Here is a 24,636-nt window from a genome sequence, read left to right as displayed (position 1 = left end):
GCACAGATCTGGATTGAAAGTGGAGCAGCCGGTGCCATGGCTCAATAGGCTAATTCTGCACCTGTGGCGCAGGCACACCGGGTTCTATTCCCGGTCGGGGTGCCAGATTCTGTCCCAGTTGCCCCTCTTCCAGGCCAGCTCTCTGCTATGGCCCGGGAGTGCAGTTGAGGATGGCCCAAGCCCTTGGGCCCTGCACCCACATGGGAGACCAGGAGAAGCACCTGGCTCCTGGCTTCAGATCAGCGCAATGCGCGGGCCACAGAGCATAAGCTGCAGTAGCCATTGGAGGGTAAACCAACAGCAAAAGGAAGACCTTTCTTTCTGTCTGTCTCTCTCTCTCTCACTGTCCACTATGCCTGTCAAAAAAAAAAAAAAGTGGAGCAGCCAAGACATAAACTGGCACATGTATGGGATACCAGTGCCACAGGCAAAGGCTTAATGACTATGGCACAGCACCAGCCCCCACTTTATTTAAATTTATGGTAGACCCATGAGTTGCCCCACCACACAATTTTCCTTCCTTCCTTCCTTCCTTCCTTCCTTCCTTCCTTCCTTCCTTCCTTCCTTCCTTCCTTCCCTCCTTCCTTCCCTCCTTTCTTTCTTTCTTTCTTTCTTTCTTTCTTTCTTTCTTTCTTTCTTTCTTTCTTTCATTCTTTCTTCTTTCTTTCTTCTTTCTTTCTTTCTTTCTTCTTTCTTTCTTCTTTCTTCTTCTTTCTTCTTTCTTCTTTCTCTATTACTTTTGCTTTTCTTCTTTCTTTTTCCTTTTTTCTTTCTTTCTTTTTGTTAATTTTTTTTTCTGTGTCATGAAGCTTGTACATTGCATCCAAGGACATGGACCAGGGAAAAAGAGGCTTAGGATTACTGTGTTCAAGAACTCTCCTCTTGGGGGTCAAAGCATCTGGCAAGGAAGCTCTCCTAGATTAAGTCCCCAAGTGCCTCTCTCAATAACAAGCGAGAGAAGGTGTGCTAACAGGACAGCATGTTTAGTTTAATTAACTCTGGGAGGTCTGAGTATTGCTGGGGTCCTCATTGGGATATATCATGGGTCATGAATCATTTGAATGTGACTATTCACCACTAGAGGGCTCTGTAGGGTCAATGAAATTTTCACAATCATTGACACCTGATTCCCCACTGTTGTCTCCAGCTGCTCTTCTGGAGAAGAAAATCTGCTCCACTTGCAGGATACTTAAGTCCAGCACTGGTGGAAACATAATTGAAAGAGCCCACAGCTGAGGACAAGGCATACAGACACTTGCTTCCATGTGAGATTGCTAAGAATACTGTCTTGATTGGGTAGAAGTCATCATGAAGAGGATCAAGGACCTCTGCATCTCCAAGTGTATTTCTACCTCCCAACTGTGAACCCAGAATAGGGCATCCAATGAATAAACAATGATTCCATACTTCCATGTGGTGCTTCTCTGCTGAACTTTGCTTGCTGAACTCTTCTTGTTCCCATATATTGTTACCCAGCATGATTTATCTTGATTTTTTCACTTCTCCCTGACAATACTCAACAAATTGCACATTGTGCTTTATACCTGCACGCCCTGTCAGCACTTTCTCTTGATGTGCATTATAAATCTGATAAATTGCCCTAACGATTTTTATTATTCCATCATTGTAAAAATGCCAGTATCCTGTCCTTTAATAAGTTTTGCATAATACTGAAAGGTGTTTGACACTGAAGACACTGGATTTTTGCTTGCTAGTATTAGTTAGATTGGGAGTAGTGATATCCTCTAATTATACCTTCAAATTGAACTAAAGAGAGCCTAAATTCTAACACAGGAATAAAATTTCTGAGAGTGGAGGTGAAGCTGAGGAGAAGACAAGATTGGGCACATTGATGGTGTGAGTGAGCTGTTGATGGGTGATCTGTTCCTTATATAAAACCTGCTGCTACAGGTTTGCCAAGTTATGTACCAGTCAATAACCTTCTTTCATTATCTTTAAGAATTCTGTCTCAAATCTCTTCCCTTAATTTCACTTTCACAGTCATGGAAAACAAAGTTTTGAACAAAGCTGATGGTTATGGATTTCAATTATTTGCAGAAATTCTGTCTTGCTAATGTATGCATCACTGATGCTAGAAGTTTCCTCTTATCTCTCCCAGCAAGAATCCTTCATGGCCCACACTGCTGCTCATGCTGTAGAAAATTAGAGGCTGAAGGTGTAGTCCAAAATGGAAGCTGTCATGATGAAATTCTCTGAGTGCACTATTTTAATATCAGGCATCTTAAATAATCACTTATTGTATTTTTGTGTTGCTATTGACCAACTCACAGTATCATGCTATCCTTCACCTGCTCAGCTGAGCTATACTGCAATCTTTTTTATGGTCATGATCATTACTTTTTACCCAGAGATAAGTATTCATTACACATCTCCTCTGAGTTAGGCCACTATCAAGGAATGAGGTTGTGTTGGTAAACAATTTAGTTATATTGTGTGTTCTGTGGAATTTAAAGGTTTATTTTTAAGATTTTATTTATTTATTTCAGAGGTAGAGTTACAGGCAGTGAGAGGGATAGACAGAGAGAAAGGTCTTCTGTCCTTTGGTTCACTCCCCAAATGGCCACAATGGCTGGAACTGTGCTGATCTCCAGAGAAAACTTAGGAGAGTACTGCTGAATTGTAAATATTCAATGATAGCTACTAACAAGAGTTGATGACAGAAATGGGACCTTTAAGGGAAATATAATTCAGAGAAGGGAGATAAGACTTAGTGAGTCTTTTCTCTTAGATTGGTATTTACACTAACTTTAGGTATTAGGGTCTTAATTTGGTGTATTGAAGAAGATTCCACTAGGATCTGGGATAACTTGAGCATCAGAACATGTAATTTCAGACTATAACACATTTAACAAGATAAGAATCAAAGAACTCATAATAATAGAGTCATAATGACAAAATAACTGGGAAAGAAAAGTGAGCCCTTTGCTTTGATGCTAGATCAAAATATGAATAGAGAAACAATATTGGGAATTAAAACACCAACCTTTCATAATGTTGATGATTAAAAATAAGGAATCCAGTATCAAAGGTACTGGGTGAAAATTTAATAGGAAATGGGATGCTGGGCCAGTGTCGTGGCTCACTAGGCTAATCCTCTGCCTTGAAGCACTGGCGCACCAGGTTCTAGTCCCAGTCGGGGTGCCGGATTCTGTCCCGGTTGCCCCTCTTCCAGGCCAGCTCTCTGCTGTGGCCAGGGAGTGCAGTGGAGGATGGCCCAACTCCTTGGGCCCTGCACCCCATGGGAGACCAGGAGAAGCACCTGGCTCCTGCCATTGGATCAGCGCGGTGCGCCGGCCAGCGTCGGCGGCCATTGCAGGGTGAACCAATGGCAAAAGAAGACTTTTCTCTCTGTCTCTCTCTCACTGTCCACTCTGACTGTCAAAAAAATAACTAACTAAATAAAAAATTTAAAAAAATATAAAAAAATGGGATACTGGCATAATATTAGAATTTTTTTTAGTAAGAGTCCACACATTCCGAAAAGGAATAACAATTTGTATATAGGGCTAGCATTGTGGTGCAATAAATTCTGCCACTGCTTGCTACCCTGGCATTCCACATCAGAGTGCTGCTTCTAGTCCCAGCTTCTCTGCTTTTGATCAAGCATAGTGTGAATGCACCTGGGAAGGCCCAGAACATGGTCCAAGTACTTGGACCCCTGCCACCCATGTGAAAGATGAGGATATAGTCCCTCCCTCTTAGCTTCAGCTTGACAAAGAAATTACTGTTGCATTCCTTTTGGAAATGAACCAGTAGATAGCTAGAAATAGTGATAGTGATAGTGATAGTGATAGTGATAGTGATAGTGATAGTGATACAGAGATATAGAAATATAGAGAAATAGATGTAGATATAGATGTAGGTATAGATTCCTCTCATATTGTCATTATGCCTTGAAAATAAATAAATGCTTTTATAAGCAGTGCCTAAATCTACTTTTCGCAACCTACTTTTTTTTTTCCAAATTAGGCAGTTTTACACTGAATGACACAAAAGGAAACTTAAATTGCCAATAGTTTACATGTAAGCTTGATTCCAGTCTTAACGAAAAGAAGTAGAACAAAAACAAAAACCCTCAAGAAAGCTTCCATATTACACTCCCATTTTGTGAACTGGCAACTGTTACTGCTCCTTAAATCTTTGATTGTCTGCTACTTTCTGTGTAACAGGCTATGAAGCCCCCAAAACCCACAACTCACTGAAGGCAACACAATGACAGGTATGCAACATTCGTCACCTGTTGGAATACACTGAACCAGTTTTTAAATGTAAACTGCAGGCATCCTGACCAATACAGCAACATGAAACATTCACACCACTGACTAGTGGTGACCAGTGATGCGATGACAGGAAGGACTTTTCAGAAACATCATGACACCAATTCTCAAGAGAACAACTACTCTATTTGAAATTCATGTCTGGTGAAATGGGGCCAGGTCCTTATTTCTATATTTTCAAACGGTAAGTAACATCACACAATTTTACAAGTTAAAATATCATTTGTGATTGTTGTAACTCTGATTCTATAACTTGAGGTACTGCTGGGGGTGGGGAAAAGAATGAGTTGAATTGTAAAAAATGTACAAAAGCCACATATCATTAGCTGTATGTGAAATAGCAACAGTCTCTATGTGCCATCACAGCTTCCTATTGTGAAAACTCCCATTTTTTATGAGTGGAACATCTCAAAAGCAATATCAGACAGGCTTTTTATTGGACATTAAATAGTTATTTGGCAGGGCTGGTGCTGTGGTGCAGTGCGTTAACGCCCTGGCCTGAAATGCCAGCATCACTTATGGGTGCTGCTTCAAGACCTGGCTGCTCTACTTTTGATTCAGCTCTCTGCTATGGCCTGGGAAAGCAGTAGAAGATGGCCCAAATTCTTGGGCCCCTGCACCCACAAGAGAGACATAGAAGAAGCTCCTGGCTCTTGGCTTCCAAATGGCACAGCTCTGGATGTTATGGCCAATTGAGGAGTGAACCATCAGATGGAAGACCTCTTACTCTCTGCCTCTCCTCTCTCTATGTTACTCTGATTTTGAATAAATAAATCTTTTTTTAAAAAAGTTATTTGGCGTATCACCTTTACTATAAAAATCACTTCTAAGCAAGGTTTAGGCTCTGGATACAACAGATGGTCACTGGCTAAGTGGTAATTACAGTGTACTGACCTCGTCCGCTGGCAGAAGAACCCACCAGAACAGCCCCTTCTCTGTGATGATGCCACTCCACATGCCCACTGTTCCCCTGCATGCTGCTCTTGAGCTCTAGCCTTTTAGCTTGCAAACAACCAACCATAGTTGGTTCTAATCATACCCACATCGTGCTGCAAAGCTCACACACTGGGGAAAGGACTTACTGTTACAGACCCACTGGTGCATGGGGACGGGGATAGCTGAGCACACCCTGGCACCTCCTCCTAAGAAGTGACACAAAGGGCCCCAGATCTCAGAGCTTGCCCTTTGAGTGTTTACAGCATCTCTTGGTTTGGTTTTAAGAGGTCAATTATTTCTGAGTTTTCGGTCCAGCGATCTGACAGCTACCAAGAAATTAATTCTCCCATTCCTTTATCAGGCATTTGAAACTTATTAGCAATATGTGTATTTCTACATCTTTGAATAATGACTACTTCTCTGAAGGAAACAGTGAGAGACACCAGGCATTTTCCTCTGGTAGGATAATAACACTTAGTAATATATGATTCGAATTAGTAGATCATTTTCCATTTTGGCTTAAAGATCCTACCAGTTTCTGCTTACTATATTGTACTTTCACATTAAATATGACTAATATGCATTTCCATATTTTGAAAGAGAGTATAAAAACATCTCATGGCTTTTAATAAAACTTCCCATTTCCCTTTTGCAGCAAAGAGGCAAAATTAGTTCAACACACCATTATGAGAATGGAAAAAAAAAACTCAACAAATTAAAATAATATTCAAACCACAGCATTAAGTATATCTACATCCAGCTCAACATCAACATTTATAATACATCAATAATTTTATCAAATTTTCTCTGTAGGGAACATTTTTTTATTTAGTAAATATAAATTTCCAAAGTACAGTTTATGGATTACAATGGCTTTTCCCCCCGATAATTTCCCTCCCACTCACACCCCTCCCATCTCCCACTCCCTCTCCCATTCCATTCACATCAAGATTCATTTTCAATTATCTTTATATACAGAAGATTGATTTAGTATATATTAAGTAAAGATTTCATCAGTTTGCACCCACACAGAAACACAAAGTGTAAAATATTGTTTCAGTACTAGTTATAGCATTACTTCACATTGGACAACACATTAAGGACAGATCCCACATGAGAAGTAAGTACACAGTGACTCCTGTTGTTGACTTAACAATTTGACACTCTTATTTATGGCATCAGTAATCTCCCTAGGCTCAGGAACATTTTTTAATAAGTTATGATTATTTACAACTGTACAAGCAAAGCACATTCCCAAAGTGCACATACTTAATACAGTATCAACTATTTGCATTTACAGGACTTTTCAACAATCGGAAAAAAGATCAACTGTTTAAGATCCTTAAGGTATATTACAAAAACTACTGCTAGTTCTTGTACTATGGTATGCTTACTCAGTCAAGCTAGCGACAAAATATCCACACAGTAACTGAGTAATTCTGATCCACTCATGCCAACCCGGGGTGAGTCCCCATGAACTCTAAGCTGTCTTATACAAAAGTTAAGGCAAAGTCATTTTCAAGTTTAAATGCAATTCAAGTCTTTAAATATTGGATGGAAATATTTTTTTAAAAAAAAACTCAGTCTTGTTAAATAACATTTCATGGAATAAACTGTATGGTTACATGTAGCAGGAAATATTTTAATGTCTGCTGCTTAGGATACTTAAAAATGTTGGGGGCCAGCACCGTGCCTCACTTGGTTAATCCTCCACCTGCGGCGCTGGCATCCCATATGGGTACCAGGTTCTAGTCCCAGTTATTCCTTTTCCAGTCCAGCGCTCTGCTGTGGCCCTGGAAGGCAGTGGAGGATGGCCCAGGTGCTTGGGCCCCTGCACTCACATGGGAGACCAGGAGGAGGCACCTGGCTCCTGGCTTCAGATTGGCATAGCTCTGGCTGTGGCAGCCATTTGGGGGGGGGGGGTGAACCAATGGAAGGAAGATGTTTCTCTCTGTCTCTCTCTCTCACTTATATAACTCTATCTGTCAAGTAAATAAAGAAAGAAAGAAAAATTTTAGGCAATTTAAAACAAAATAATTTATATTTAAATTTATTATAAACTTGGTAACTTTAGTGCATCCTTGTTCAGAAGTACAACACTTCTAAAAGTGGATCAATGAGACCCTCATCTTGGAGGTAAAAAGAGCATCAATTTTTGTTCTCTACCAGCCAAAGAGGGGAATAAAACCACAAACACCATTCTCTCACCATTGCATACCTTTTAAATCCATGTGCTGATGCAGAGGTTCAGGAAGACATCCTCATGGAGTTAAGATGAGGACTCTTCTGAGAGAGTACCCAGGGCCAGTGGAACATGAACAGAAATGTGCATGGAGCAGGTGCACTAGGCCAAGAGCCAGAGCAGCCAGCTCACAGGGATCAAAACCACTCCATGATACAACATCCTGGCAATGTGTCAGTGGCCAACAAAGTATATTTTCATTTAGGTTCTATTCACATGTTTTGAATTGATTTTAGGTGGTAGCCACTTGCAATTGAGGGGAGAAGCTGGCTACTTGCTGGCAGGATGTCAAAACTCAAAGCTTTCAGGTTTTTCTAGGGTGCACTCTGCAGGTTCTTTCTGCCCACTGGATCCAAAAAGGCCTATATGTACATTTATATGTATTTTTAAATGCTAGACTCACTTGTTAACAGTTTAGATGAAAGCACAGCTCCCATGCCAGTGTGTCAGCAACCTGACACTGCCAACCCCTTTCCGCCTTGAGGCCAAGGCCACCCTTGCCATCCCTCATCTATCTGCTGGGGCATCTGAGATATACACTTCTAGATCAATATGATTTAAAAAAATTAAAGTAGCATAGTTCCCTTAATTTAGAAAAATTTACTATATATAGCTTGCATTCAGAACCACACGGAGGCTTAACAAAAAACACAAATCTATTGGGATAAATGCATTTTCTACCCTGAAAAAAAATCAGACTTACACATCACCTCCAGTTAACCATCAACCAAAAATAAGGTTTATGCTAATTAAATCCTGAAAAACAGCTTTTTTTTCAAGAGGGGGAGAATCTGACTCTCAGAAGAAAAAATAACTTGCAGGCATTCCATGGGGCTCACAGACACTGCAAGCGCCTAACCAGCGACTCATTCTCATACTGAGTGGGAAGAGTGTTTCATTTGTGGCTAATGCAGCTCTATGCAACCGCTCCCAGACATAGGATTTTCACTGAGGAGACTTGGGGGGAGTGTTCTGTCCTCTGTGAAGACACTTTCCAACAGCTGGGGGTGAGGGCTGGGGCCCAGGCTGCCCCCTCTGGTCTTTGGGGACTCCGGGAGTGGACTTGAGGGCAGGAGCTTCCTCTATTTCTCCACAGGTGCAGTGAGCTTCTTCTCCTCCTTCCTACAACTGTCAACATTTGACTTTTGTCCTTTTGGGGGTTGCAGTGGGGAAGAAGGCAGCTCTTTACTCGTTCTCTGACAAATCTCCATGTAGCTGGGATTTCGCAATTCTGTGGCAGCTCCACTCACCTGCACCAATTTACACGCAGTTGTAGTAAGGACAGAAGGCAGTCTGTCCACACTGTGGTTTCCCTCTGCTTTTCTACCACCTTGGGATCCTCAGGTAAATGGGCTGGGGAGAGGGATTGTTCATATGTTGCTGATACAGCACAAGAAGCCAGCAGTGAGGGCTCTCTGGGGACCACTACAGGAATAACATTCCTACTTGCATCTGCATTGAGGCTCCTTTCCTTTGATAACCCTTTTATCAAGCTAGATAACCTGTTTTCAAACAAGTCCTCTGGCTTCAAATTGCCTGCAGCTCCAGGTAATGGGGGGGAGTTGGACAACCCCAGTTCAAAGTTTGGTGATGGAGGCTTTGGTCGTGTTGGAGACTGAGTTTGTCTGCTTGTAAACTTCTCCCTTTTCTTCCAATAGCCAAAGGATTTTTTCCTGCTTCTGGGAGGATACTGTCTGAGTGAAGTCAGAGGAGAGGCTGCAGGCTTGAAGGTTGGAGACGTAAAAACCCATGTATAAATCCAGTATTTGGAAATAGAGTTACCAGGGGTGGATCGAAATAGCTATGCATTGTTGACAATGGGGGGCAGTCAGGCTGTGCAGAGGCAACTGTTGTCGGGGACTGTATACTTGAGGTAAATAAATGATGTGTAACCTGGCTGTGTATAAAGGTTCATGTCGTGAGATCTAAATCCATTCTTTGGCAAAAGTGGGTTTATAGCTATTGCCTTTGCTTTTAGCTGCACCTTAATTGGTTTCCCTTGAAAAGTTTTGACTTTTCACAGGTATTTGTAAGCCTGTTGTGCATCAGATTCTGTTTCAAATGTAATAAATAAATTATCATTATAGGCAAATTCACAGTTTATAAATTTCAGTAAATTATTTCCTTTAAATAGTGCTTCTACTTCTTCCACAGGAATAGATTCAGATATTTCTCCCAATATTACTATGCAACGATTGATTTGGGCTTACTTTTTCTCCCTTCTCATCCACCTGGACTAAAAGTAAAGATCTCAGCACTTCAACAATCAAATCCACACTAGTACTGAGTTTCTTGATATGGTCAAGGTTAGCTACCATTGTAATTAGAGCATACTGATCATCATCCATCTGTGATGTAAGATACATGGCACTAGCGAGAGTCTCCCTGGATAAACAGAATTCCAATTTTTTTAAGTACTTCTTGAGAGTCTTCCTGGCTTTCTGGTTGAGATTCATTCCTCCTTGTTTTACTATTTTCAGGTAGAGATCCGTATTCTGCATGATCCAGATCCAAAGTATTCATGTCTGTTTTGACTCATCTAAGTCTGGTAATGCTGCATTCTCATGACTTTTGTCACCATCACCATTGACATCTAGCCCCAAGGCCAGCTGTCTCCTCCTATGCAGCACTCAAACTGACAGCTGCACTACTTGCTTCCAAATGTAACATGAGTCCCCCACACTTTCACATTAGGGTTTAGCTCTGAAACCTTAGTTGTTGGCACCTGACTCAAAGCTGGGATGGAACTTCTTTGAGAAGTGGTTTGAGATATAGGACCATTCATCAGATGAGAGCTGTCCTTGCCCTCTCAGCCTCGCTGTGCCTGCAGTTCAGCCACAACTTTAGCATCCTGACCAGAAGTCTTGGGTTTCACTGGGAGAAGTTTAATGTAAACTTCAGAATGCTACCAGTGCCGCCCACCCAACACGACCAGCCTCCGGCATGCTCCTTGCAGCAGCCCTGGTGCCCAGCGACCACTCAACACACGGGGAGAGCTGAGGAGGGAGACTGTAGGAAGAGGCGGCACTGCAGAGCTGGGCTGGACGAAGGGAGGAAGGGTGGGCATGGGTCGGGTGCAGTGGCCAAAAATGTCTCAACCTCGAGACTCCGGATCCCCAACACTCCTTCCCTTCCCATGAGAACACACCTAAATAAATCCTTAAAAGGTTGTGTGTGAATCAATCTAGCAGAAATTCACTAAATACCAAGTTGATAGCATCCATCATAGCGCAGATGGGAGACTGAGCAGAGCCCAGCATCGGACCAGGGTGCTTCCGATGAGAATACAGGGCCCACATTTTCTCATAAAGGAACACTGGAGGGACCCAGCTTGAGGTGGGTCAGGGGCAAAATTACTTAAGGATAATAACTGGGCATTCTCAATGAATAGGACTCATGGTATTTCTGTAAGTTTGAGATAATTTCAAAATTAACTACTCTTAAAATGACCAAATTTTAAGATGACAATATCCATATCATGTTAGTAAAGCAGGGACAGCATAAAATATTATGCAAGCTAAACCTTGCCCAATTCCTATTAGGCCGAAGTTGTAAAACTTGTCCCCTTCTAAGCATCTACATGCCTGTGTGGAGACTGCACAAAAAATAGAATAATATTCACTATGCATTTCTTTTTGTGAATATATTTGTGATACTTCAGAAACAGCTTGATCTTTCTATTTTAAAGGTTTTGAAACCCTGTTGCTCTTTAAAAATAATTATTTTATTTTTGTACTTGAAAAGTAGAGATGGGGTGTATCTCAAATCTGTTGGTTCACCCCCCAACTTTATACCACAGCTGGGGCAGTACCAAGTTCAAACCAGCAACCTGAAACAAAATTTGGGTCTCTACAAAGGTGGCATGGACTCAACTCCTTTAACCCTCATCACTGTCTCTCAGAATGCACACCAACATGAAGCTGGAATCAGAAGCAGAGCTGGGACTTTTCCCAGGCTCTCTGACATGGGATGCAGGCATCCCAAGCAGTGGTCCAACCACTATGTCAAATGGCCACTCCTTAATTTTTAATTTAGTTTTTATTTGAAAGTCAGAGAGACTGAGAAAGACAAGCAGCAGAAATCACTCATCTATTGGCTTACTACACAATGCCCTCCACAATCAGGGCTGAATTAGATGAAAGACAGGAGCCAGGAGTTTCATCCAGGTCTTCCATATGGTTGACAGAAATGGTTGGGCCATTATCCACTGCCTTCTCCACAGATTAGCAAGAATCTAGATTGGAAGAGGAGTTGCCAGGACTCAAACCTGCACTCTTGTATGAGATGTCAATGTCAGAAGAGCAGCTTGAACTATTGAATCACATGCTAGTTCCTGCATCAATTCAAACCAGTGCATTCATCCTATCCTATATGTATTCAAAGAATGCAAATCTGGACATCCCCCCCTTTCTTTATTTTAAAAGCCTCAGTCCTGCTTTACCTCAGAAGAACCATGGTTCACTTTAAACTGAATCTGTCTCCCAATTTTCAATCCTATCCTATATCTGAAAAACATCTCTCTGATTTTATTTTAATCTCATTTATGACCGTTTGCTTTATATAATCCAGGACTCTCTGGTCTTGTCTCCTTGCCTACTGGCAGATTTGGGAAAATATTTTATAATATGTATTTTTAATTCCCTTGGGTGAATACCTGAGGGTTAAAATGTTAGATAAGTGAATGCTACATTTTTTTTCCTAAAAACTCTTCCTTGAATTAGAATCCATATGTCTTACTGCTCATAAAACAGATGTTCTTCAGAATCATGTCCTGTACAGCTTCCTCTCAGATGTCTCAAGCAGGGCCTGAACTTCCTTGGTGACATCCATAACCATATCCTTGAATGTGACTAACTCCTAAAAGATGGACATCCTTGCTCACCCAAGGCCATCTGTACCAATGTCTAGGAGAGAAGGTCATAACTGTACCAAGTGGGTGGCTCTATGGATAGAAAATTTAAACCATGGTTGGGATAACCCTCAATTATATTCCTGTGCTGGCCTTCCACATGTCTTTCCCACACAATCACTGGGTTATGTACACAATCTGAACAGTCAGTCATTTCAATTTATGGGAGTGTCACAGCTATGCTGTGAAATAACCTGTAGATGTCTGAGTAAAGTGGGAAATTATACATGATTATAAATTTTTGAACTTAAGAATACAGAACTATTTCCTTATCAGTTTCAAATGCATCTCCTAACTCATTATGAGACAGCTAAACATGAATTAATTCTGACATAACAACTATGACCATGAGTTAACTATTCTCTGATAGGAACCTTAAGTTCCTCCACAAAATGACTGAACATTGGAAGAGGCAAAGCGCTAAAGTATATGGTGTTGCTTATGTAGCAAATAATAAATGGGACTTATGTCTGTTTGTGTTAAGGTGGAGAGGATGATGAAACAGTGACCAGCACTCTTCAGATTGAACAGTCTAAATACAAAACCTGGGGTTCAGCAGGTGCAGGTCTTTCACCTCTATCTCCATTGTGTTCACTGTCATAAATAAGAAGCCATTCCAGACAAGCTGAGATTCCTGAATTGCTGCAATATGATGGTCTTAGCCTGATCTTTTGTGGTGAGGACTTCCTTCTCTCTTCTCTGGGATTTCCAATAATCAGTTATTATTTTCTTTGTATCTGTTACTATTATTATTTATTTATTTGAGAGGCAGAGTTTTAGACAAAGAGAAGAGATACAGAGAGAGCTCTTCCATCATCTGGTCCATTCCCCAATTGGCCACAATGCGCCAATCCCAAGCCAGGAGCCAGGATCACCTCTGGGTCTCCCCTGTGAGTGCAGGGGCACATGCACCTGAGTCATCTTACCCTGCTTGTTTTTTGTTTTTAACTTTTATTTAATGATATAAATTTCCAAAGTACAGAATATGGATTACAATGGCTTCCCCCCCATAACGTCCCTCCCACACGCAACCCTCCCCTTTCCCACTCCCTCTCCCCTTCCATTCACATCAAGATTCATTTTCGATTCTCTTTATATACAGAAGATCAGTTTAGCATACATTAAGTAAAGATTTCAACAGTTTGCTCCCACACAGAAACATAAAGTGAAAAATACTGTTTGAGTACTAGTTATAGCATTAAATCTCAATGTACAGCACACTAAGGACAGAGATCCTACATGAGGAGTAAGTGCACAGTGATTCCTGTTGTTGACTTAACAAATTGACACTCTTGTTTATGGCATCAGTAATCACCCTAGGCTCTTGTCATAATCTGCCAAGGCTATGGAAGCCTCCTGAGTTCACTGACTCTGATCATATTTAGACAAGGCCATGGTCAAAGTGGAAGTTCTCTCCTCCCTTCAGAGAATGGTACCTCCTTCTCTGATGTCCCGTTCTTTCCACTGGGATCTCACTCCTGGAGATCTTTCATTTAGGTCTTTTTTTTTCCCCCAGAGTGTCTTGGCTTTCCATGCCTGAAATACTCTCATGGGCATTTCAGCCAGATCTGCAGGCCTTAAGGGCTGATTCTGAGGCCAGAGTGCTGTTTAGGACATCTGCCATTCTATGGGTCTGCTGTGTGTCTCACTTCCCATGTTGGATCATTCTCTCCCTTTTTTATTCTATCAGCTAGTATTTGCAGACACTATTCTTGTTTATGTGATCCCTTGGGTTCTTAGTCCTATCATTACGATCAATTGTGAACAGAAATTGATCACTGGGACTAGTGAGATGGCATTGGTACATGCCACCTTGATGGGATTGAATTGCAATCCCCTGGTATGTTTCTAACTCTACCGTTTGAGGTAAGTCAGCTTGAGCATGTCCAGAATTGCACATCTCTTCCCTCTCTTATTCCCACTCTTATATTTAACAGGAATCACTTTTCAGTTAAGTTTCAGCACTTAAGAAGAATTGTGTATTGATTACAGTATTCAACCAAAAGTATTAAGAAGAACAAACAAAAAAAATACTAAGAGGGATAACATATTAAGCTGTTCATCAACAGTCAGGGTGAGGTCTGATCAAGTCACCGTTTCTCATAGTGTTCATTTCACTTTAACAGGTTTCCTTTTGGGTGCTCAGTTAGTTGTCACCTATCAAGGAGAACAAGTGGTATTTGTCCCTTTGGGATTGGCTTATTTCACTCAACATAATGTTTTCCAAATTCCTAACAGGGATCACTTTTCAGTTAAAATTTAACACCTAAGAATAATTGTGTGTTAATTACAGAGTTCAACCAATGGTACTAGAACAAAAAAAAATACTAAAATGGATAAAGTATTACATTGTACATCAACCGTCAGGACAAGAGCTGATCAAGTTACTGTTTCTCATAGTGTCCATTTCACTTCAACAAGTTTCCCCTTTGGTGCTCAGTTAGTTGTCGCCAATCAGGGAGAACATATGATATTTGTCCCTATGGGACTGGCTTAATTCACTCAGCATGATGTTTCCAGATTCCTCTATCTTGTTGCAAATGACTGGGTTTCATTGTTTTTGACTGCTGTATAGTATTCTATAGAGTACATGTCCCATAATTTCTTTATCCAGTCTACTGTTGATGGGCATTTGGGTTGGTTCCAGGTCTTAGCTATTGTGAATTGAGCTGCAATAAATATTAATGTGCAGACTGCTTTTTTGTTTGCCAATTTAATTTCCTTTGGGTAAATTCCAAGGAGTGGGATGGCTGGGTTGAATGGTAGGGTTATCTTCAGGTTTCTGAGGAATCTCCAGACTGACTTCCATAGTGGCTTAACCAGTTTGCCTTCCCACCAACAGTGGGTTAGTGTCCCTTTCAGGGAACTGGATCAGAAGTGGAGCAGCCAGGACACCAAACAGTGCCATATGAGATGCTAGTACCACAGGAGGAGGATTAACTTCCTATGCCATAGTGCCTGTCTCATTTCCTTGTCTCTTAATCCAGTCTATCTAATAAATGGGAAACAGAATATTTCCAACTTAATGCCATCTCAACAGTCATTCCAAAAATTGTCATGTAACATTATTTTTTATTGTTACATGCCTTTTAAATCTATAGCCAGGGGGTCAGCATTGTGGCATAGTGGGTAAAGAAACTGACTGTGACACCAGCATCTCTTATGGGTGCTGGTTCAAGACCTAGCTTCTCCAATTCCAATCCTTCTCCCTGCTAATATGCCTGGAAATACAGTGGAGGATGGCCCATGTTCTTGGGCCCCTGTACCCATGTGAGGAATCTGAAAGAAACTCCTGACTCCTGGTTCCAGCCAGAGCATTGTGGCCATTTGGGGCATGAAACAGTGGATAGGAGATCTTGTGTGCTCTCTCTCACTCTCTCTTTCTTCCCTTCTCTGTGTAACTCTGACTTTCAAATAAATAAATAACTATTTTAAAAAAATCTTAAATCCACAACTAAAAGTAAATAAAATTACTCTTCATATATTATATGTATTTTAAAAATATGGATAAGAGGAGCAGGCAGGTTTAGTAGTTAGATGCCTGAATCCTACATTACAGTGCATGAGTTTGATATCTTCATCCAGAACCATACTCCAGTTTTCTGTTAATGCACACCCTGGAAAGCAATGGTGATGGTTCAACCTACTGGGTTTCTGCCACCCATTTGGGAAACATATATAGAGTTCTTGACCCCACTTTAAATATTGGCACAATCTTGACCATTGCAGATATTTGGGGAATGAACCAGTGAAAGGGAGCTTTAAGGTTAATAGTTGACTTTATTATGCAGCAAATCTTTTTTTTAAAACTTTTATTTAATGAATATAAATTTCTAAAGTACAGCTTATGGATTACAATGGCTTCCCCTCCATAACGTCCCTCCCACCCGCAACCCTCCCCTTTCCCACTCCCTCTCCCCTTCCATTCAAATCAAGATTCATTTTCGATTCTCTTTATATACAGAAGATCAGTTTAGCATACATTAAGTAAAGACTTCAACAGTTTGCTCCCACACAGAAACACAAAGTGAAAAATACTGTTTGAGTACTAGTTATAGCATTAAATCACACTACTCTACAGCAGTAAAAAACAATGAAATCCAGTCATTTGCAACAAGATGGAGGAATCTGGAAAACATCATGCTGAGTGAAATAAGCCAGTCCCAAAGGGACAAATATCATATGTTCTCCCTGATAGGTGACAACTAACTGAGCACCAAAAAGGAAACCTGTTAAAGAAGAATGAACACTATGAGAAACGGTGACTTGATCAGACCTCACCCTGACTGTTGATGAACAAGTTAATATGTTATCCCTCTTAGTATTTTTTTTGTTTGTTCTTCTTAATACTTTTGGTTGAATACTGTAATCAATACACAATTCTTCTTAAGTGCTGAAACTTAACTGAAAAGTGATTCCTGTTAAATATAAGAGTGGGAATAAGAGAGGGAAGAGATGTGCAATTCGGGATATGCTCAAGCTGACTTACCTCAAACGGTAGAGTTAGAAACATACCAGGGGATTCCAATTCAATCCCATCAAGGTGGCATGTACCAATGCCATCTCACTAGTCCCAGTGATCAAATTCTGTTCACAATTGATCATAATGATAGGACTAAGAACCAAAGAGATCACATAAACAAGACTAGTGTCTGCAAATACTAGCTGATAGAATAAAAAAAGGGAAAGAATGATCCAACATGGGAAGTGAGATACACAGCACACCCATAGAATGGTAGATGTCCTAAACAGCACTCTGGCCTCAGAATCAGCCCTTAAGGCCTGCAGATCTGGCTGAAAAGCCCATGAGAGTATTTCAGGCAAGGAAAGCCAAGACACTCTGGGGGGAAAAAAAAACCTAAATGAAAGATCTTCGCGAGTGAGATCCCAGTGGAAAGAATGGGTCATCAAAGAAGGAGGTACCTTTCTCTGAAGGAGGAGAGAACTTCCACTTTGACCATGGCCTTGTCTAAATATGATCAGAGTCAGTGAACTCAGGGGGCTTCCATAGCCTTGGCAGTGTCAATTTGTTAAGTCAACAACAGGAATCACTGTGCACTTACTCCTCATGTAGGATCTCTGTCCTTAGTGTGCTGTACATTGAGATTTAATGCTATAACTAGTACTCAAACAGTATTTTTCACTTTATGTTTCTGTGTGGGAGCAAACTGTTGAAATCTTTACTTAATGTATGCTAAACTGATCTTCTGTATATAAAGAGAATCGAAAATGAATCTTGATGTGAATGGAAGGGGAGAGGGAGTGGGAAAGGGGAGGGTTGTTGGTGGGAGGGACGTTATGGGGGGGAAGCCATTGTAATCCATAAGCTGTACTTTGGAAATTTATATTCATTAAATAAAAATTAAAAAAAAAACATAAAAAAAACAGAAAGTTAGTTTTCTCCTTCATGAATAGCTATGTTTCTCTTTCCTTAAACTGTACAACAGAAGAAATGGAGTAATTATTATTTCTAAGAAAAACAAATAAAAATGAGCTCTGTAACTGAAAAACAATTATAAAAGACAAGGAACTTTTTTGTTTACATGAATCATTGATATAAGACAAATTATTATAGACTACTTTAAAATAAATTGAAATTCTAGAGACCTGCGTGGAGAGCGTGGGAGCCCACAGTTCGGGACATCAGCGGCAGACTCAACACACCAGCGCTGGAACGCGAGGTGAGCCGAACCTCAATAACCCGAGACACCGGCAGGCAAGCGGAGAGAGGAGACTAGAGGGAACGACCCCCGGGGCGGGGGGGACTTCACCAAGCTAACTGGAAGAGAGAGAGAGGGAAAAAAAAAAAAAAAGGTGACTGGTACGGACACGGGTTTCTCTCTCTCCGCTCACCTCTCAAGGGCGAGCAAGACAAAGAGCAGGCGCCATCTTGGACATACGTCATAAGCAGAGCGACCTCAGGTCTGCACCGGCCCTGAGCCTAGCAGTAAAACCTGACTCTGGGTGGGGCGAATTAACAGGAGATTAGGACTTAGTAAATTTATGGTGCTACTGAACTGAGACTGTGAAAAAAGAGACGGTGGGGGAGAGAACTCACGGAATTCACGTGAGCACTCTCCAGAGACGCTACAATTCCGTAACTTTGGCAACCCAGTGGGAGACTGAAGGAGAATTTGAGCCCACTCTAAGGGCCGAACAGATTCCCTGTGTGGTCCTTGGGAAAGAGCTTCTGATCTCTGGCTCCTGTGGGTATATCATTTGCCTGCTAACTACCTCCAAATTTGTTCAGCTGTGCAGAATAACTTCCCTGTTGAATCAAAAAAAAAGAGAGAGAGAGAGAGAGAGAGAGAGAGAGAGAGAGGTTTACCACGCCTAACCTGGGAGTGTCACCTTTGGCACACCAAACAGAGCTCTCAGGCCACACCCATCTCAAGCCCTAAGGCTCCATCAAAAACAGTCCACTTAATCTAGAGTCATAGTATAACAAGAAAAAGCACCACAGTGAAGAAACCAAATATCTCCAATATGACAAATAACAAACGCAAAAACCAAGGTAATAAAAACAAGGAAGTCACCATGAAGCCCTCAAATGAAAAAGACACCCCAATTCAAGATTATGAGGATGATGACATAGAAGAAATGCAAGAAGCAGATCTCAAAAAATTGATAAGAACATTAAGAAGTTCTCAAAAACAAATTCTTGAACTACAGAAATCCTTAATGGACAAGATAGAAAATCTCTCTCATGAAAATGAAATATTAAGGAGGAATCAAAATGAAACGAAACAACTAGTACAACAGGAAACTGGGATAGTGACTGAAGTGAAGAATTCAATAGATCAAATGAAAAACACAATAGAGAGCCTTACAAACAGAATGGGAGAAGCAGAAGAGAGAATATCGGACTTAGAAGACAGAGAACAGGAAAGGATACAGTCAGACCAAAGAAAAGAAGAGGAAATTAGGAATCTAAAACATATTGTCGGGAATCTTCAGGATACTATTAAAAAACCCAACATTCGGGTTCTAGGAGTTCCTGAAGGCATGGAGAGGGAGAAAGGATTAGAAGGCCTTTTTAGTGAGATATTAGCAGAAAATTTCCCAGGTTTGGAGAAGGACAGAGAAATCCTAGTACAGGAAGCTCACAGAACCCCTAATAAACACGACCAAAAGAGACCCTCACCACGGCACGTTGTAATTAAACTCTCCACAGTGAAACATAAAGAAAAGATCCTAAAATGTGCAAGAGAGAAACGTCAGATTACTCTCAGAGGATCTCCAATCAGACTCACAGCTGACTTCTCATCAGAAACTCTACAAGCTAGGAGGGAATGGCAAGATATAGCCCAGGTACTAAGAGAGAACAACTGCCAGCCCAGAATATTATATCCTGCAAAGCTATCATTTGTGAATGAAGGTGAAATAAAGACTTTTCATAACAAACAGAAATTGAAAGAATTTGTTGCCACTCATCCAGCCCTGCAAAAGATGCTTAAAGATGTGTTACACACAGAAACAAAGAAACACGGTCATCAATATGAAAGAAGGTAAAGGAAGGAAACCAAGGAAGGAAAGCTCACAGCAAAAGATCACAGGGAATTCAAAGCATATATTAGAACTTATCTTTGGCAAATGGCAGGGCAAAGTTACCACTTATCATTAGTCACATTGAACGTGAATGGCCTGAACTGTCCAGTTAAAAGACACCGTTTGGCTGATTGGGTTAAAAAACAAAACCCATCTATTTGCTGCTTACAAGAAACACATCTTTCCAACAAAGATCCATACAGACTGAAAGTGAAAGGCTGGAAAAAGATATACCATGCCAACAGAAATGAAAAAAGAGCAGGCGTAGCCATCTTAATATCAGACACCATAAACTTTACCACAAAAACCGTTAAGAGAGACAAAGAGGGACACTACATAATGATTAAGGGATCAATTCAACAGGAAGATATAACAATTATCAATGTATATGCACCTAACTACAGGGCACCGGTTTATCTAAAAGATTTGTTAACGGACTTAAAGGGAGACTTAGACCCCAATACAATAGTACTGGGGGACTTCAATACTCCACTCTCAGAAATAGACAGATCAATAGGACAGAAGATCAACAAGGATACAGTAGATTTAAACGACACTATAGCCCAAATGGATCTAACAGATATCTACAGAACTTTCAATCCTACAGCTAAAGATTATACATTCTTCTCAGCAGTACATGGAACCTTCTCTAGGATTGACCACATACTAGGCCATAAAGCAAGTCTCAGCAAATTCAAAAGAATTAGAATCATACCATGCAGCTTCTCAGACCATAAAGGAATGAAGTTGGAAATGAACAACTCAGGAATCCCTAGAGCATACACAAACACATGGAGATTGAACAACATGCTCCTGAATGAACAATGGGTCATAGAAGAAATCAAAAGAGAAATCAAAAACTTTCTGGAAGTAAATGAGGATAACAGCACAACATACCAAAACTTATGGGACGCAGCAAAAGCAGTGTTAAGAGGAAAGTTTATATCAATAGGTGCCTACATCAAGAAATTGGAAAGGCACCAAATAGATGAGCTTTCTATTCACCTCAAGGATCTAGAAAACCTACAGCAAACCAGACCCAAATCTAGTAGGAGAAGAGAAATCATTAAAATCAGAGAAGAAATCAACAGGATTGAATCAAGAAAAACATTACAAAAAATCAGCCAAACGAGGAGCTGGTTTTTTGAAAAAATAAACAAAATTGACACCCCATTGGCCCAACTAACTAAAAAAAGAAGAGAAAAGACCCAAATCAATAAAATCAGAGATGAAAAAGGAAACGTAACAACAGACACCACAGAAATAAAAAGAATCATCAGAAATTACTACAAGGACTTGTATGCCAGCAAACAGGGAAACCTATCAGAAATGGATAGATTCCTGGACACATGCAACCTACCTAAATTGAACCAGGAAGACATCGAAAACCTAAACAGACCCATAACTGAGACAGAAATTGAAACAGTAATAAAGGCCCTCCCAACAAAGAAAAGCCCAGGACCAGATGGATTCACTGCTGAATTCTGCCAGACATTTAAAGAAGAACTAACTCCAATTCTTCTCAAACTATTCAGAACAATTGAAGAAGAGGGAATCCTCCAAAATTCTTTCTATGAAGCCAGCATCACCTTAATTCCTAAGCCGGGAAAAGATGCAGCACTGAAAGAGAATTACAGACCAATATCCCTGATGAACATAGATGCAAAAATCCTCAATAAAATTCTCGCCAATAGAATGCAACAACACATCAGAAAGATCATCCACCCAGACCAAGTGGGATTTATCCCTGGTATGCAGGGATGGTTTAATGTGCGCAAGACAATCAATGTGATACACCACATTAACAGACTGCAGAAGAAAAACCATATGATTCTCTCAATAGATGCCGAGAAAGCATTTGATAAAATACAACACCCGTTCATGATGAAAACTCTAAGCAAACTGGGTTTGGAAGGAACATTCCTCAATACAATCAAAGCAATCTATGAAAAACCCACAGCCAACATCCTATTGAATGGGGAAAAGTTGGAAGCATTTCCACTGAGATCTGGGACCAGACAGGGATGTCCACTCTCACCACTGCTATTCAATATAGTTCTGGAGGTTCTAGCCAGAGCTATTAGGCAAGAAAAAGAAATTAAAGGGATACAAATTGGGAAGGAAGAACTCAAACTATCCCTCTTTGCAGATGACATGATTCTTTATTTAGGGGACCCAAAGAACTCTACCAAGAGACTATTGGAACTCATAGAAGAGTTTGGCAAAGTAGCAGGGTATAAAATCAATGCACAAAAATCAACAGCCTTTGTATACACAGACAATGCCATGGCTGAGGAAGAAATTCTAAGATCAATCCCATTCACAATAGCTACAAAAACAATCAAATACCTTGGAATAAACTTAACCAAGGACGTTCAAGATCTCTACGATGAAAATTACAAAACCTTAAAGAAAGATATAGAAGAGGATACCAAGAAATGGAAAAATCTTCCATGCTCATGGATTGGAAGAATCAATATCATCAAAATGTCCATTCTCCCAAAAGCAATTTATAGATTCAATGCAATACCAATCAAGATACCGAAGACCTTCTTCTCAGATCTGGAAAAAATGATGCTGAAATTTATATGGAGGCACAAGAGACCTCGAATAGCTAAAGCAATCTTGTACAACAAAATCAAAGCCGGAGGCATCACAATACCAGATTTCAGGACATACTACAGGGCAGTTGTAATCAAAACAGCATGGTACTGGTACAGAAACAGAAGGATAGACCAATGGAACAGAATTGAAATACCAGAAATCAACCCAAACATCTACAGCCAACTTATATTTGATCAAGGATCTAAAACTAATTCCTTGAGCAAGGACAGTCTATTCAATAAATGGTGCTGGGAAAATTGGATTTCCACGTGCAGAATCATGAAGCAAGACCCCTACCTTACACCTTACACAAAAATCCACTCAACATGGATTAAAGACCTAAATCTACGACCTGACACCATCAAGTTACTAGAGAACATTGGAGAAACCCTTCAAGATATTGGCACAGGCAAAGAATTTCTGGAAAAGACCTGGGAGGCACAGGCAGTCAAAGCCAAAATCAACTATTGGGATTGCATCCAATTGAGAAGTTTCTGTACTGCAAAATAAACAGTCAGGAGAGTGAAGAGACAACCGTCAGAATGGGAAAAAATATTTGCAAACTATGCAACAGATAAAGGGTTAATAACCAGAATCTACAAAGAGATCAAGAAACTCCACAAAAACAAAACCAACAACCCACTTAAGAGATGGGCCAAGGACCTCAATAGACATTTTTCAAAAGAGGAAATCCAAATGGCCAACAGGCACATGAAAAAATGTTCAAGGTCATTAGCAATCAGAGAAATGCAAATCAAAACCACAATGAGGTTCCACCTCACCCCGGTTAGAATGGCTCACATTCAGAAATCTACCAACAACAGATGCTGGCGAGGATGTGGGGAAAAAGGGACACTAACCCACTGTTGGTGGGAATGCAAACTGGTCAAGCCACTATGGAAATCAGTCTGGAGATTCCTCAGAAACCTGAAGATAACCCTACCGTTCGACCCAGCCATCCCACTCCTTGGAATTTACCCAAAGGAATTTAAATTGGCAAACAAAAAAGTGGTCTGCAGCCTAATGTTTATTGCAGCACAATTCACAATAGCTAAGACCTGGAACCAACCTAAATGCCCATCAACGGTAGACTGGATAAAGAAATTATGGGATATGTACTCTTTAGAATACTATACTGCAGTAAGAAACAACGAAATCCAGTCATTTGCAACAAAATGGAGGAATCTGGAACACATCATGCTGAGTGAAATAAGCCAGTCCCAAAGGGACAAATACCATATGTTCTCCCTGATCGGTGACAACTGACTGAACACCAAAAAGGAAACTTGTTGAAGTGAAAGGGACACTATGGGAAACGGTGACTTGATCAGCATAGCCCTGACTGTTAATGAACAACTTAATACATTATCCCTCTTAGTAGTTTTTTTGTCTGTTCTACTTAATATGACTGATTTAATTCTGTAATTAATACACAGTTATTCTTAAGTGTTGAAATTTAACTGAAATGTGATCCCTGTTAAACATAAGAGTAGGAATAAGAGAGGGAAGAGATGTACAATTTGGGACATGCTCAAGCTGACTTGCCCCAAATGGTAGAGTTAGAAACATACCAGGGGACTCCAATTCAATCCCATCAAGGTGGCATGTACCAATGCCATCTCACTAGTCCAAGTGATCAATTTCAGTTCGCAATTGATCATAATGAAAGGACTAAGAGTCAAAGGGAGCACATAAGCAAGTCTAGTACCTGCTAACACTAACCAATAGAATAAATAAAGGGGAGAGTGATCCAACATGGGAAGTGAGATACTCAGCAGACTCATAGAATGGCAGATGCCCTAAATAGCACTCTGGCCTCAGAATCAGCCCTAAAGGCATTCAGATCTGGCTGAAAAGCCCATGAGAGTATTTCAGGCATGGAAAGCCAAGACACTCTGGCAAAAGATCTCTGTGAGTGAGATCTCAGTGGAAAGAACAGGTCTTCAAAGAAGGAGGTACCTTTCTCTGAAGGGAGGAGAGAACCTCCACTTTGACTATGACCTTGTCTAAACAAGATAAGAGTCGGAGAACTCAAGGGGCTTCCATAGCCTTGGAAACTCATGACTGAAGCATAGGGAGATTACTGATGCCATAGACAG

At 40.6% G+C, this 24,636-nt stretch overlaps 1 pseudogene; it reads right to left on the bottom strand.

The window, feature by feature from the left end:
* Positions 1-8,421: 8,421 nt before the first annotated feature.
* LOC103345036 (la-related protein 4B pseudogene) lies at positions 8,422-15,976 on the bottom strand (annotated as a pseudogene).
* Between the last annotated feature and the right edge of the window lie 8,660 nt (positions 15,977-24,636).

Source organism: Oryctolagus cuniculus, chromosome 1, assembly GCF_051225735.1.
Source record: "Oryctolagus cuniculus isolate XC-2025 breed Fujian yellow rabbit chromosome 1, ASM5122573v1, whole genome shotgun sequence".
In the NCBI taxonomy this organism is placed as follows: domain Eukaryota; kingdom Metazoa; phylum Chordata; class Mammalia; order Lagomorpha; family Leporidae; genus Oryctolagus; species Oryctolagus cuniculus.
This window is presented reverse-complemented; position numbering and strand designations above follow the sequence as displayed.